This window comes from Ambystoma mexicanum, chromosome 6q (genome assembly GCF_040938575.1).
Source record: "Ambystoma mexicanum isolate Mex_15411 chromosome 6q, UKY_AmexF1_1, whole genome shotgun sequence".
Lineage (NCBI taxonomy): Eukaryota > Metazoa > Chordata > Amphibia > Caudata > Ambystomatidae > Ambystoma > Ambystoma mexicanum.
Window position 1 is genome coordinate 438,918,048 of NC_090937.1, and position 13,842 is coordinate 438,931,889.

The following is a 13,842-nucleotide window of genomic DNA, read 5'->3' on the forward strand; positions in this document are numbered from 1 at the left end:
CTATGCCTGAATGATGATAAAACTCAGAGCTCATCATACTGGGCAGCCCCAACAACCTCAAAAAACTTGGCCATGAATATTCCTCCTTCATAATAGATGGCAACCTTATCAAAGTTGCCAACAAGGTAAAAACCATAGGCTTTTACCTTGACTCCACTCTCACCTTTTCTAAACAAGTCAACTCAATCGCCTCCGCCACCACCTACACATGTAAGAACGGGCAAACCTTTTCTCTCCAATAACAGTTGCATCATCCTGGCTAGAGCCGTCATCCTGTCCAGACTGGACTACTGTAACGCCCTCTACATCAGTTCCAACAAGTATATTATCAAGAGGATCCAAACACTCCAAAATAATGCCCTCAGAGCGGCCCTTGGAGTAGCTAGGAGAGAACATATCTCCGAGATTAGGCAACAAAACAATTGGCTCTCTATTTTTGACAAAATCCGCTCAAAACCGCTTCGCTTACCCACTAATCATTGAATAATACTGCGCCTTTCTATATCTCTGACAGATTCCACAGAAGGACTTCAACTAGGCCCACCAGGCTAATCAACACCAACTGCCTCAACATTCCGAGGTTCAAATTATCCAAGGTCGGGGGCAGTAGATTTCCTGTCAAAGCTGCCCAGCTTTGGAACTCCCTGCCTCTGTCCCTCCGAGTGGATCAACCATACCAGAACTTTAGACAGAACTGTATCAACTGGCTTAAGACAACAGACCTTTAAGACCTACCTTCCACACCACATTGTAAATCATCCTCAAAATACTGCTACTAGGTCTTAGACAGAGTACCCTTAGTGACTCTTTCATCCCTTGCTATCTCATAACCTGCTACTGCCACCTATTCTCTGTCTTGTGATAACCTGCTACTGTTACCTATTACCTTTTGTACCCTACTTTAATCCTGGCTATCTGCCATGTGTAATTTATTCCTGTAACATAAACTTTGAACTTTCTTGTAACCTCTGCGCCCTGTTACCTTCGGGTCTGGTGCGCAATACAAATAAATAAACAAACAAACAAACAAACAAATATTCTGCTTTATGTTGCATCAATAGCATGGACAAATTTCATAGAAAAGACAGTGGACCTCATTCTGACCCTGAGTGTCCGGAAACAAGGTTGCTAGTAAGCTTACTGGCACTGTTGTTGCTGGATCGCCATATTACAGGTCTGCCTGCTGGAGCAGCCATGCCCGATAGCTCTGACCCTGCCGGGCACAGCGGCCACGGTAGGCAGCCCCATCATGGAAGCACTGGCACCATTAACAATGGTGCTGGTGCTTCCGTGTACCCATTCCTGTGGAGTACTATGGGACTCCACGGGAATGGGGAACAACATTTTACTGGTACCTAGCTCCCGGTCTGCCAGCACTTGTAATGTCACGGTGGCACCGGTAGCACTGGCAGGGTTACCGCCAGACTCGTAATGAGGCCCATTAGCCCTAACAGACATTAATGTAATGTTGTAGCTGCTACGGCTGCAAACACTATGAAAACGACTGCTTTTGCTAGATGTCCTTGAACTCACTTAGCAGTACCAAGTGGACGTTTGGCATCGAAATGAGGCGCTAAGGTGGAAATGGCATTTGTATCTGTAAAAGCCATGATGCCATACATAAGATAAGATGGTCTGCAACCCTCAAGTTTACCTCCAAGCTGTAATGTGACCAGAGAAGCAGCAGGTATAAGAAAGAGTGATGATGAGCACGCAGGAGTTCTCTCCCTGAAGTGAGAGACTGCGGGCCTCAATACAAGTGAGGCGGTAAGGGGTTAATGGCGCCGGTAAAGGTGCTGGCGCCGTTAACCCTGTACCGCCTCATAACGAGGTTCCCTCGCGGGACCCGCTCTGGACGTCTGGTCAGACCAGACGTCCTTTGCGGGTCCCGCGAGGGGACCAGCATGCTAACAACGGGCCCATCATTAACGGGTCCGTTGTTAGTATTCTCCCTATTCCCATTGAGCCCTATGGGGGCTCAAATGGGAATGGGGATGGTCCGGGTCTGGGTTCATTGAATCGGGAAATACCGGGCCCTTCAAAGTCGGAATGGCCCGCTATTTCCCCATTCAGGGACCACGGACCCGGACCCGAGTTTGGAGGCAGCCATGCCCTTCCCTTATTAGGGCATGGCTGCCTCCAAACTCGTAATGAGATCATCTTCGCAGGAGTTGCAGCAGTTCTCAACGCCAAGTGAAGTAAGGCTGATAACAGGCCCTTTGTCAGCTCCGAAATGTGTAGAATGGTTTCTGGTTTATTCAGTGGAGAATTGTTGCTGCTTTTGGTTTAGAAGGTGACTTGCTGTAGATTATTGTATTGTATTGCAATGTAATAAACTGACTCTGGGCCTCATTACGAGTATGGAGGTAGCTATGCTGCTTTTATGGTTCCAAGTACCGGGTCTGGGTTCCTGGAATGGGGAATTACCGGGCCATTCTGACCTTGGAGGGCCCGGTATTTCCCCATTCCAGGAACCCGGACCCGGTACATCCCCATTCCCATTTGAGCCCCCCTAGGGCTCAATGGGAATAGGGAGGATGCTAACAACGGGCCTGTTAATGAAGGGCCCGCTGTTAGCATCCTGGTCTGCTAGCGGGTCCCACTAAGGACGCCTGGTTTTACCAGACATCCTTAACGACACCCGCCAGCAGACCTCGTAATAGGGCAGTAGAGGGATAACGGGGCCAGCAGCTCTACCAGCGCCATTATCCCTCTACCGCATTCCTCGTAATGAGGCCTGTCTCTTACAAAACGTTCTACATTCATTATGTGGACTCTGCTATTTTCCAACACCATCTGATTGCCTCGTGTTCTACCACCTGATGATCTTCCCTTTTTCCTTCTGGCAACCTCTTCCTCTCACCTCGTGGTAACTGCCTCCTTTTGCCTCGAGGGGCCAGATTACTGAAACTTTGCGCGGTGGAAGTGCAGGTTTTTACAGTATTAGCGCTAGGGCAAAGTTTGCACTATTTCTAAAAACACTACGACACATTACAAAACCTTTCCACACTGACAAGTGCAGTTTGGCATCTTATAAGTACCAGGGCAAAAATTGCCCTTGTGCAAAAAAGATACATTTTGAGCAAATGTTTGCACCAGGGCAAAGTTTGCCCTAGTGCTAATACGGATTGGTGTTAGCACTAAGGCAAAGTTTGTCCTGGAGCAAAAGTGCATATAAACTGTATGTTTTTGGCACTAGGGCAATTTTTGCCCTGGTGCTTATAACATGCTCAACTGCACTTGCCACCGTGCAAAGGCTTTCTTATGGGTCCCATCATTTTTAAAATGATGTCCTAGTGCTAATACTGTGCAAACTTGAGCCTGCTCTGGTGCAAAGCTTCTCTACTCTGGCCCCAGATGTTTTCTGCCTGCCTCATGTTCTTTTAATTCCACCCACTACCAATGGCTTTCTGCAACCTCCAGAAGACCTATCCCTGCTCTCACCTCCAACTCCATCCACACTGCTTTCTAAGGGTCTACAGCTGTGTGGGCCAATTAGTGAGCCTCTGGGATTGTTTGGTTACAATTGGTTCACTTGTGTCTAGTTTGGGAACTGGGAATGGACTAACAGGGTAATTCATAGAATTTCGCAGAAAAGTGTCGCAAGCGGCTGGCGCAGAGTGTCCGCGTGCGATTGTGTGCGCCAGGCACGTGCGCTAAAACCGATTTCCGCGCACAGCGTATTCATGGATTTCATGTTCCCAAACCAGCCGTGGCGCAGAGTATCGCAGCGAGCCTGCAGCAGCGCCAGTAACGCCCCCAAGAACGCCCTCGCGCAAGGAAAAGCCATCAACATCGCTAAATCATCGCAAAGGGCTGCGCTAACTCTGGACCAATTTACAGGGCTGCCAAACAAGGAACGCAAAGCGGGCAACCTTCATATCAGGAGTACGCGGGAAGTTTTACACGCGATTAGCCAGGGTACGTGTATTACAGGGGTACGCGGGAAGTTCAACACGCGATTGTCCAGGGAACGTGTATTACAGGGGTACGCGTGAAGTCTTACATGCGATTAGCCAGGGCACGTGTAATACAGGGGTACGCGGGAATTATCACACACGATTTGGCAGGGTACGTGAATTACAGGGGTGCGTGGGAATTATCACACGCCATTTTGCTGGGTACGTGTATTACAGGCGTGCGTGGGAATTATCACACGCAATTAGGCTGGGTGGGTCCTCACAGGTGTTCCCTGTACACCCTCCACGGCCCCTGCAGGCAGCCCACAAAACAGGGGACTACCCTGCACACCTGCTCATGTCCCCCTGCACCCCCACCCCCCAGCCACCAGGGGCACCCACCACCAGGCCCCCACCCATGTCTCCTACCACCCCCACCCCCCAGCAGTGCAGAGGCAGCCTCCACCAGGCCCCCACCCATGTCTCCCACCACCCCCAGCCACCAGGGGCACCCTCCACCAGGCCCCCACCCATGTCACCCACCACCCCCAGCCACCAGGAGCAGCCTCCACCAGGCCCCCACTCATGCCCAACTCATGTCTCCCACCACCCCCAGCCACCAGGGGCAGCCTCCACCAGGCCCCCACCCATGTCTCCCACCACCCCACCCCCCAGCAGTGCAGGGGCAGCCTCCACCAGGCCCCCACCCATGTCTCCCACCACCCCCACCCCCCAGCCACCAGGGGCAGCCTCCACCAGGCCCCCACCCATGTCACCCACCACCCCCACCCACCAGCAGTGCAGGGGCAGCCTCCACCAGGCCCCCACCCATGTCTCCCACCACCCCCACCCCCCAGCCACCAGGGGCACCCACCACCAGGCCCCCACCCATGTCTCCTACCACCCCCACCCCCCAGCGCTGTGGGGCACCTGCCAGCAGGCCCCCACCCATGTCCAACCCATGTCTCCCACCACCCCCACCCCCAGCCACCAGGGGCACCCTCCACCAGGCCCCCACTCATGCCCAACTCATGTCTCCCACCACCCCCCAGCCACCAGGGGCACCCTCCACCAGGCCCCCACTCATGCCCAACTCATGTCTCCCACCACCCCCACCCCCCAGCCACCAGGGGCACCCTCCACCAGGCCCCCACTCATGCCCAACTCATGTCTCCCACCACCCCCAGCCACCAGGGGCACCCTCCACCAGGCCCCCAATCATGCCCAACTCATGTCTCCCACCAGCCACCAGGGGCACCCACCACCAGGCCCCCACCACCCCCACCCCCAGCCACCAGGGGCACCCTCCACCAGGCCCCCACTCATGCCCAACTCATGTCTCCCACCACCCCCACCCCCCAGCCACCAGGGGCACCCACCACCAGGCCCCCACCCATGTCTCCCACCACCCCCACCCCCCAGCCACCAGGGGCAGCCTCCACCAGGCCCCCACTCATGCCCAATTTATGTCTCCCACCACCCCCAGCCCCCAGCAGTGCAGGGGCAGCCTCCACCAGGCCCACACTCATGTCTCCCACCACCCCCACCCCCCAGCCATCAGGGGCACCCTCCACCAGGCCCCCACTCATGCCCGACTCATGTCTCCCACCACCCCCACCCCCCAGCCACCAGGGGCATCCTCCACCAGGCCCCCACCCATGTCTCCTACCACCCCCACCCCCCAGCACTGTGGGGCACCCACCACCAGGCCCCCACCCATGTCTCCTACCACCCCCACCCCCCAGCGCTGTGGGGCACCTGCCAGCAGGCCCCCACCCATGTCCAACCCATGTCTCCCACCACCCCCACCCCCAAGCCACCATGGGCACCCTCCACCAGGCCCCCACTCATGCCCAACTCATGTCTCCCACCACCCCCAGCCACCAGGGGCACCCTCCACCAGGCCCCCACTCATGCCCAACTCATGTCTCCCACCACCCCCACCCCCAGCCACCAGGGGCACCCTCCACCAGGCCCCCACTCATGCCCAACTCATGTCTCCCACCACCCCCACCCCCCCAGCCACCAGGGGCAGCTTCCACCAGGCCCCCACTCATGCCCAACTCATGTCTCCCACCACCCCCACCCCCCAGCCACCAGGGGCACCCACCACCAGGCCCCCACCCATGTCTCCCACCACCCCCACCCCCCAGCCACCAGGGGCATCCTCCACCAGGCCCCCACCCATGTCTCCTACCACCCCCACCCCCCAGCCACCAGGGGCACCCTCCACCAGGCCCCCACCCATGTCTCCTACCACCACCACCCCCAGCGCTGTGGGGCACCTGCCAGCAGGCCCCCACCCATGCCCAACTTATGTCTCCCACCACCCCCACCCCCAGCAGTGCAGGGGCAGCCTCCACCAGGCCCACACTCATGTCTCCCACCACCCCCACGCCCCAGCCACCAGGGGCACCCTCCACCAGGCCCCCACTCATGCCCGACTCATGTCTCCCACCACCCCCACCCCCCAGCCACCAGGGGCACCCACCACCAGGCCCCCACCCATGTCTCCCACCACCCCCACCCCCCAGCCACCAGGGGCAGCCTCCACCAGGCCCCCACTCATGCCCAACTTATGTCTCCCACCACCCCCACCCCCCAGCAGTGCAGGGGCAGCCTCCACCAGGCCCACACTCATGTCTCCCACCACCCCCACCCCCCAGCCACCAGGGGCACCCTCCACCAGGCCCCCACTCATGCCCGACTCATGTCTCCCACCACCCCCACCCCCCAGCCACCAGGGGCATCCTCCACCAGGCCCCCACCCATGTCTCCTACCACCCCCAGCCACCAGGGGCACCCTCCACCAGGCCCCCACCCATGTCTCCTACCAACACCCCCCCCAGCGCTGTGGGGCACCTGCCAGCAGGCCCCCACCCATGTCTCCCACCACCCCCACCCCCCAGCCACCAGGGGCACCCTCCACCAGGCCCCCACCCATGTCACCCACCACCCCCAGCCACCAGGGGCATCCTCCACCAGGCCCCCACCCATGTCTCCCACCACCCCCACCCCTCAGCCACCAGGGGCAGCCTCCACCAGGCCCCCACTTATGCCCAACTTATGTCTCCCACCACCCCCACCCCCCAGCAGTGCAGGGGCAGCCTCCACCAGGCCTACACTCATGTCTCCCACCACCCCCACCCCCCAGCCACCAGGGGCACCCTCCACCAGGCCCCCACTCATGCCCGACTCATGTCTCCCACCACCCCCACCCCCAGCCACCAGGGGCAGCCTCCACCAGGCCCCCACTCATGCCCGACTCATGTCTCCCACCACCCCCACCCCCCAGCCACCAGGGGCAGCCTCCACCAGGCCCCCACTCATGCCCAACTCATGTCTCCCACCACCCCCACCCCCCAGCCACCAGGGGCAGCCTCCACCAGGCCCCTACCCATGTCTCCCACCACCCCCACCCTCCAGCCACCAGGGGCAGCCTCCACCAGGCCCCCACTCATGCCCAACTCATGTCTCCCACCACCCCCACCCCCCAGCCACCAGGGGCACCCACCACCAGGCCCCCACCCATGTCTCCCACCACCCCCACCCCCAGCCACCAGGGGCATCCTCCACCAGGCCCCCACCCATGTCTCCTACCACCCCCACCCCCCAGCCACCAGGGGCACCCTCCACCAGGCCCCCACCCATGTCTCCTACCACCACCCCCCCCAGCGCTGTGGGGCACCCTCCACCAGGCCCCCACCCATGTCACCCACCACCCCCACCCCCCAGCAGTGCAGGGGCACCCTCCACCAAACACCCCACCAACCTGGATGACTCTGTGCCATCTTCCCCCGTTGGGCCCTGTGGGGTCCCAGCTGCCCCTTCTGCTGCTGAGGAGTCCAACTCCGACCTCCGCCTCTTGGACCTCCCCTCGCCAGCTGCGGCCTGGGACGCCGCACCAGACTCCTCACTCCCCGACGAGATCACAACTTGGGATGGGATCCGGGCCTTGCGTCTTCGGCTGGTGGTGCGACCCCTGCCGCTGTGCTCCACAGCACCTTCTCCGCCCTCTTCATCAGTTGACGCTGCAGACAGGGAGAAAGAAAACACAGGCATCAGGGCACTGTAAAATGGACTCATACACACATGACAGTTATACATGAGTGGCATTGGTAAACCTCACACATGGCATCACAATCCCCAACACACATGTCATTTCAACTTGCACACATGAGCCATACCACAGCCATAATGCAACAGCCAGCACCATCCATTCACATACAACAGCATGGGCAGCCAAAGGTCATCCACACATCACATGCAACATAGGGAGTACACTACACATGCACACACAACACCAAACCTGCATGCATGTGTACACCTCCGCCAACTGTCGCAGTGTCTCGATCGACATCCATGTCACACCTGACAATCATTCCTCCACATCCTGTGCCATGCAAGCCCACACACACAAGCACCATCCATGTGTCACACATGAGACCCCTCGCATGTGTCACCCTCACATCCCTGTACAACCCCCCTACTTGGCCACATAAAAATACATGTTCAACCTGCACACTCCTGGCACACCACCACACGCACAGCTTACAATCAGTATGCATGTACACTTACCGCTCGACTCCAGACGAGTCTGCTTCTCAAGGAACTGGATGTGGAGCGCTGGGGATATGCGTTCCAGGACACTCATCTGATCTTCCGACAAGTGGCCCCGCCCGCCCCTTAGCATCTGCTGCCATCATGAGGCGCCGGGCCTTGTTGAGGGTCCTGGACCTGAAGTCCTCCCAGCGCTTCCTGACACGTTCGTAGTTGCGGACTGCCACCTCCTCCGCGTTGATGGCAGTCACGATGTCCATCCAGATCCGAGTCCGTCCTTCCTTGTCGGCGCGCAACCTTCCGAAGAGGGCATCATACTGCCCCAGGACATGCTCCACCAGGACACCAACTTCCCTGGCACTGAAGCTGGTGCCCCTCTGCCTCCTTGGCCGGGGGTTGCCACTGGTGCCAGATGTTGTAGTGCCCGACATGGCAACCCCAGAGGCAGGAGTGGGTGGGCAACTGGGTCCTGGGGCTGGGCTGTGGGGCGACGGAAAAGCAGTCGGGAGCCTTTGGTTCCAGCAGGGGTGGTCACAGCAACAGCACCCCTGGCTGATGTGCAGGCAGCAAATGGCAGGGCACGTGGGCAGCAGGCAGTCAGGCAGCAGCAGATGGCAGGTGGGAGCGTGCTCAGGGCTCTGGGGGGCAGTAATTTGGCCTCCTGGGCAGGAGCGTGGTCTTTCGTGTGTGAACGCGTGGACAGCTTGATACGGAGTGATTTTGCACGTGAAAATCCCACACGTCTGCGTGTAAATCGATGAAAGGCCCTTAGCGCGTAAACGCGTCACTAGCGTATGCGCGTCTATGAAGTCACGTGCACGCGTAGGAAAAAGTTGCGTGATACGTCCGAGTGTCAAAGCGTGTTATTGGTGGAAATAGCCCTACACGCAGAAGTTACAAAGCGTGTAATTGGTGAAAATGGACCTACACGCAGAAGTGTCAAAGCGTGTAATTGGTGCAAATGGACCTACACGCAGAAGTGTCAAAGCGTGTAATTGGTGCAAATGGACCTACACGCAGAAGTGTCAAAGCGTGTAATTGGTGCAAATGGACCTACACGCAGAAGTGACAAAGCGTGTAATTGGTGGGAATGGGCCTAGCACGTACACGCCGCGTAAGTGACGCTGTACATGTGGGCCTGCATATAAGGTACGTGTAGAACACCAATTCCTTGTACGTGCTTTTCGTGGAGAGCGAGTGGGTGAATTCTGTACTTCTTGTAGTTTCACACGGGATTTACTTCACGGCGTTTCAAGTTCGTACTCCCTGTTACCTCTGACAGCTTTTTCTATTTTTTCTCTTGTACTGGTTTACCTGGGCCTGTTCCCTCAAACAGTGTTCCCTTCTACTGTTGTCCTGTCTCCTCAGACAGCGTACATATCTTCTTTTGGCGGGGGTGTTGCCAACCAAACGCGCTCATTTTTCACGCTCTTTTACCTGGCAGACGGTGAGTCATGCACGTATCTAACATCTGTGCTTGCCCCGTGTGTAGCCTACCCCTTCAGAGGTCATTCTAGGCTGCGTGTGACACGCATACGTTCATTCTTGTGTTACTGGGTGCCACAGCGTAGTGCAGGTTTTTCTTTCTGCACACGTGGTCTAGGAGGGGTTGCGTGCATGTCATCTCCCTTTTTTGGGCTTCCTGTGCGTTGCGTGACCCGTCATCTTTCCCCAGGGGTTACATTCAGCCTTGCTAGAGCACTAGGGTACAATTACCATCTGGTACCCAACCCCTTTGACCCCCAATTGCCCAGGACAATAGTCTACATCCACTCCCATACGCACATTAACATCAGTGCCATGGCTGGGAGGCGAGGATTCCGTAAGGGTGGCAAAGGTGGAAGAGCCACAAATGGTGGCCGTGGTGGATCCGGTAGGGGACGTGGTCATAACTTGCAGGGTGAGCCTGTCCCCCCATGTGTGGAGGACCAGTCAAGGGCACCCATAATCCCCCCCCCTCCCGTTGAGGCTGATGTGGCTGACACCATCCATGCTCAGCCCTTGTTGGACCAGCCCATTGTGGCACCAGACTTGGCTGACTCCATGGCTGACTTCCAGGTCAGCAGGGCTACAACACGTGCGCTGGTGCACGTTGATGCCATCATGCCACGTGGATCTGGGGCAGCAAGGTCATCTGCTGCCCCAAGTAGGCAGGGCGGAGAGGCTGCAGGGGCAGCTGCGGCTCCATTTACCCCAGCTCTCACACACCCAGCCAGGACAGTATCGGACCTAGTCCATCCTGCTGACATTCTCCCTGACACCATTACACTTGAGCCAATGCCTGCACCAACTCCCATGCTGAGTGTGCAATCCCACACACCTGATACAGAGCCCACCAGGGCTCCTGCCCCTAGTGTCCAGAGCGGCGCAGGACACTCAGGATCACCACCACCTTCCAAGCGGAAGAGGAAGAGTGCTCGTCCGGCACAGGCTGATGCCCCAGACACGGCTACACAGTCCGGCCCGTCGAGGAAGCCCAGCTTCACGGATGACGAACTGAATGCACTTGTCGAGTATGTGTCCGGACATGATAACGAGATGGTCATTGTTGCAGGATCCAAGACCACACCTGCACAACGCCAGGCACACTGGCAGACCGTTGCGGGCATCATAAGTGCCCTTGGAATCGTGAGGCGCACAGCCAATGATTGCTATAAGCGCTGGAATGACCTAAAGCGCAGGGCAAAGAAGAAGCTGGCCTCAAGTCATGCCGCAACTCTAGTGACTGGAGGTGGGTCTCCAGTAGTAGACATGGAACTCACTCCACATGAGTCAGTCGCTGGGACCTACGTCACGGAGGAACAGATCCAAGGCGTGGGAGATCTGCCTGATTACGAGGCATTGTCCGGTGAGTGCACATGCATGTGTGTGTCATCCATGTGCATGGTGTGTGTGTGAGGGCTTCTGTTTGTGTGCCAGGTGAGAGTGTGTGCGCCTGAGTCGTATGGGTCAGCCATGTGCTTCATGCAATACATCCTGCGCAGCTGCATTTGGCCATTGCAGTATCCCTTCTGCCAACAGTAGACATCTAGCCCAACAGCACGCCAGTTGCCCTTGAAGTGTCACCTTGCCACAACATTGTTGCTTATTTTTCTCTGTTCATTCAGACAGATTGTTTGCATTCCACCACTTATACTAGGCATTTCTCAGTCCTCTAGTCACATGTCTGGCATGGCTATGGGAAAGTGGAGTGACTTTGTTACCTGGATATCATATGTTCACACATGTCCCTGTGCAATTGGACCATTTGGGACTGCCAGCTCCAGGTGAAAATCAGACCTGTTTGATTTAGAAAAGCTATTACATGCGGGAACTGGACTGAATGAATAAGTGCAGCCCTCCTCTCCATCTTGCCTCAATAGCAATGGTACATGCCATCTGTGTGATGGCATGTGTGTGTCACCTGGCAATCACAGGCCAATGTGTGATGCCACTGCCAGGCAGCATGCAGGAAATGTGTTCATCTTCCATCTTTGTGTCATCAGTGTGTGCCATTTGCCTGCCCTTCATACGCAGTGAGGGTGCATGCATGGGAGGGTCTTAGTCATGTGGGACATGTGTCAATCAAGTACTGGTTCTCTTGCTTCTCAGCCCTCATTGTGTGCCATGGTGCTAATGCCTGTTTCCATTTCTTTGTTATTATGTCTTTGCAGGGGAAGACGCACCTGATACTGCTGGGGTTGTGGAGATGGTGCAGAGCCAGGAGGGGTCCGAGGGCCGACCAACCACCAGTGAGGGACGTGGTGTGCTGGTGGGTGAGAACCCCCAAGTGCTGCAGGTCGTGCTCTCAAGGGGTGTCTCTGGCTGCACCTCCCCCGAGCTGTACTCAGCTGTTGATTCGGATGATGAGACCTACGTGCCGTCGCAGGTGAGTGTTCCAGGGAGGGATTCTGTTCTGTCCCACCCACCTGCACCAGGGTCAGAACCCTCAATGGGGATGTCAGTGTTGGCAGCTAGGCCTTTGGTGGTTACGGATGCAGGGTCACACTCCGCGACATCTGATCCTGTTCCTGGGACAGCAGATCAGAGGGGGAATGCAGTCCTGCAGCCTCAGGCAGTGCCGGCACAGCAAGGCGCAGTCCGCCTTGCCCCAGACAGGTGTGGTGCCCGCCGACGTGGTGGCCGTACGCCACCTGGCAATACCTCATGGGAGCAATCCATTTACGGTATGGCTACCCAACAGGCAGCATTATCCGAGATGATGGCTCAGGCCATGGATAGGGTGGCCACTTCCATTGTCCCCCCTGAAAGGCTGATGGAGCGACTAGAGCAGGCAACCGACTCCATCTGCCAGTCACACAGGGAGGACATGTTGGCGTCCAACAGGGACAGGCGGGCGGCACTGGCGACTCTGCAGGAGGCCATCTCCATAGAGTCCCAGGGCCACAGGGAAGCCCTGAGGCAGGAGCTCCATCAACTCAGGACGACTCTTGTTGAGCTTGAGGCTTCAACACACCAAAGGACAGAACAGCAGCTGGAGCGTCTCACCCGTACGCTCTCAGCTGAGATGCAAGCAACAAGGGCGGAGGTCCGTGCATCCCGTGAGTTGTTGCATGGGGACCTCCGCACCCTCATCCTCCAGAACGAGACCTACCACACCCGCATGCTTGCAGCCATGGAGGAACAGAGTAGGGCCTTGCGTGGGCTGCCTCCCAAGTGCAACCACCTCCGGATGCAGCTGCACAGGGTGATAATAGCGACAGCAGTGATACTCCCACAACAGGGTAGCCGTGTGGGCCATGAGCCCATGGAGGTGTTTTATTTTTCCCAGGATCCACACAGGTGGGTTTTGGTGTGCACCCTGTCCTCGGACCTCCTGGGTGGCCTCCCCAACCCCCCCGGGCCCATTAATGGCCATTTTTGATTTTTTTTTATTTTTATTTTTATTTTTATTTTTATTTTTATATTTTTCCCAATTTTTTTGGGACAATTTGTTGGCTTCCGTGGTTCCTGTGGGCATACGCTGCATTTTGGCTGGGCACATGCAGGCTTGTCATGTATTTGGTTCAGATGCCTGGGTTTGAGTCACACACACCCCTCCTGCTTCCCGTTTCCATGGGCTTGCAAAGGGTGTGCCCAAGTGACATTGAAGTACATGGTGACATTGGACTCCCACTACATGTGTGGGTAGTCTAGTCAATACTGTGTATACATTCCTAGTGCATATTGCTGTTCTGTTGTACACTGCATGTTGCATTGATGTGTAACTCATCATCTGTGTCTGCCTCCCAATTTGCAGGTCCCTTCCTCATGTCTACACAAGGCCCTCTAGTCTGGAGATGGGGTCCTTGTTGGCAGCAGTGCACCTACAACTCTACATGGCGCCAACACTGTACAGTTGGAAGTGGTGGGAGTGCAGGTATTTCCAGGTGGTGAGACTACT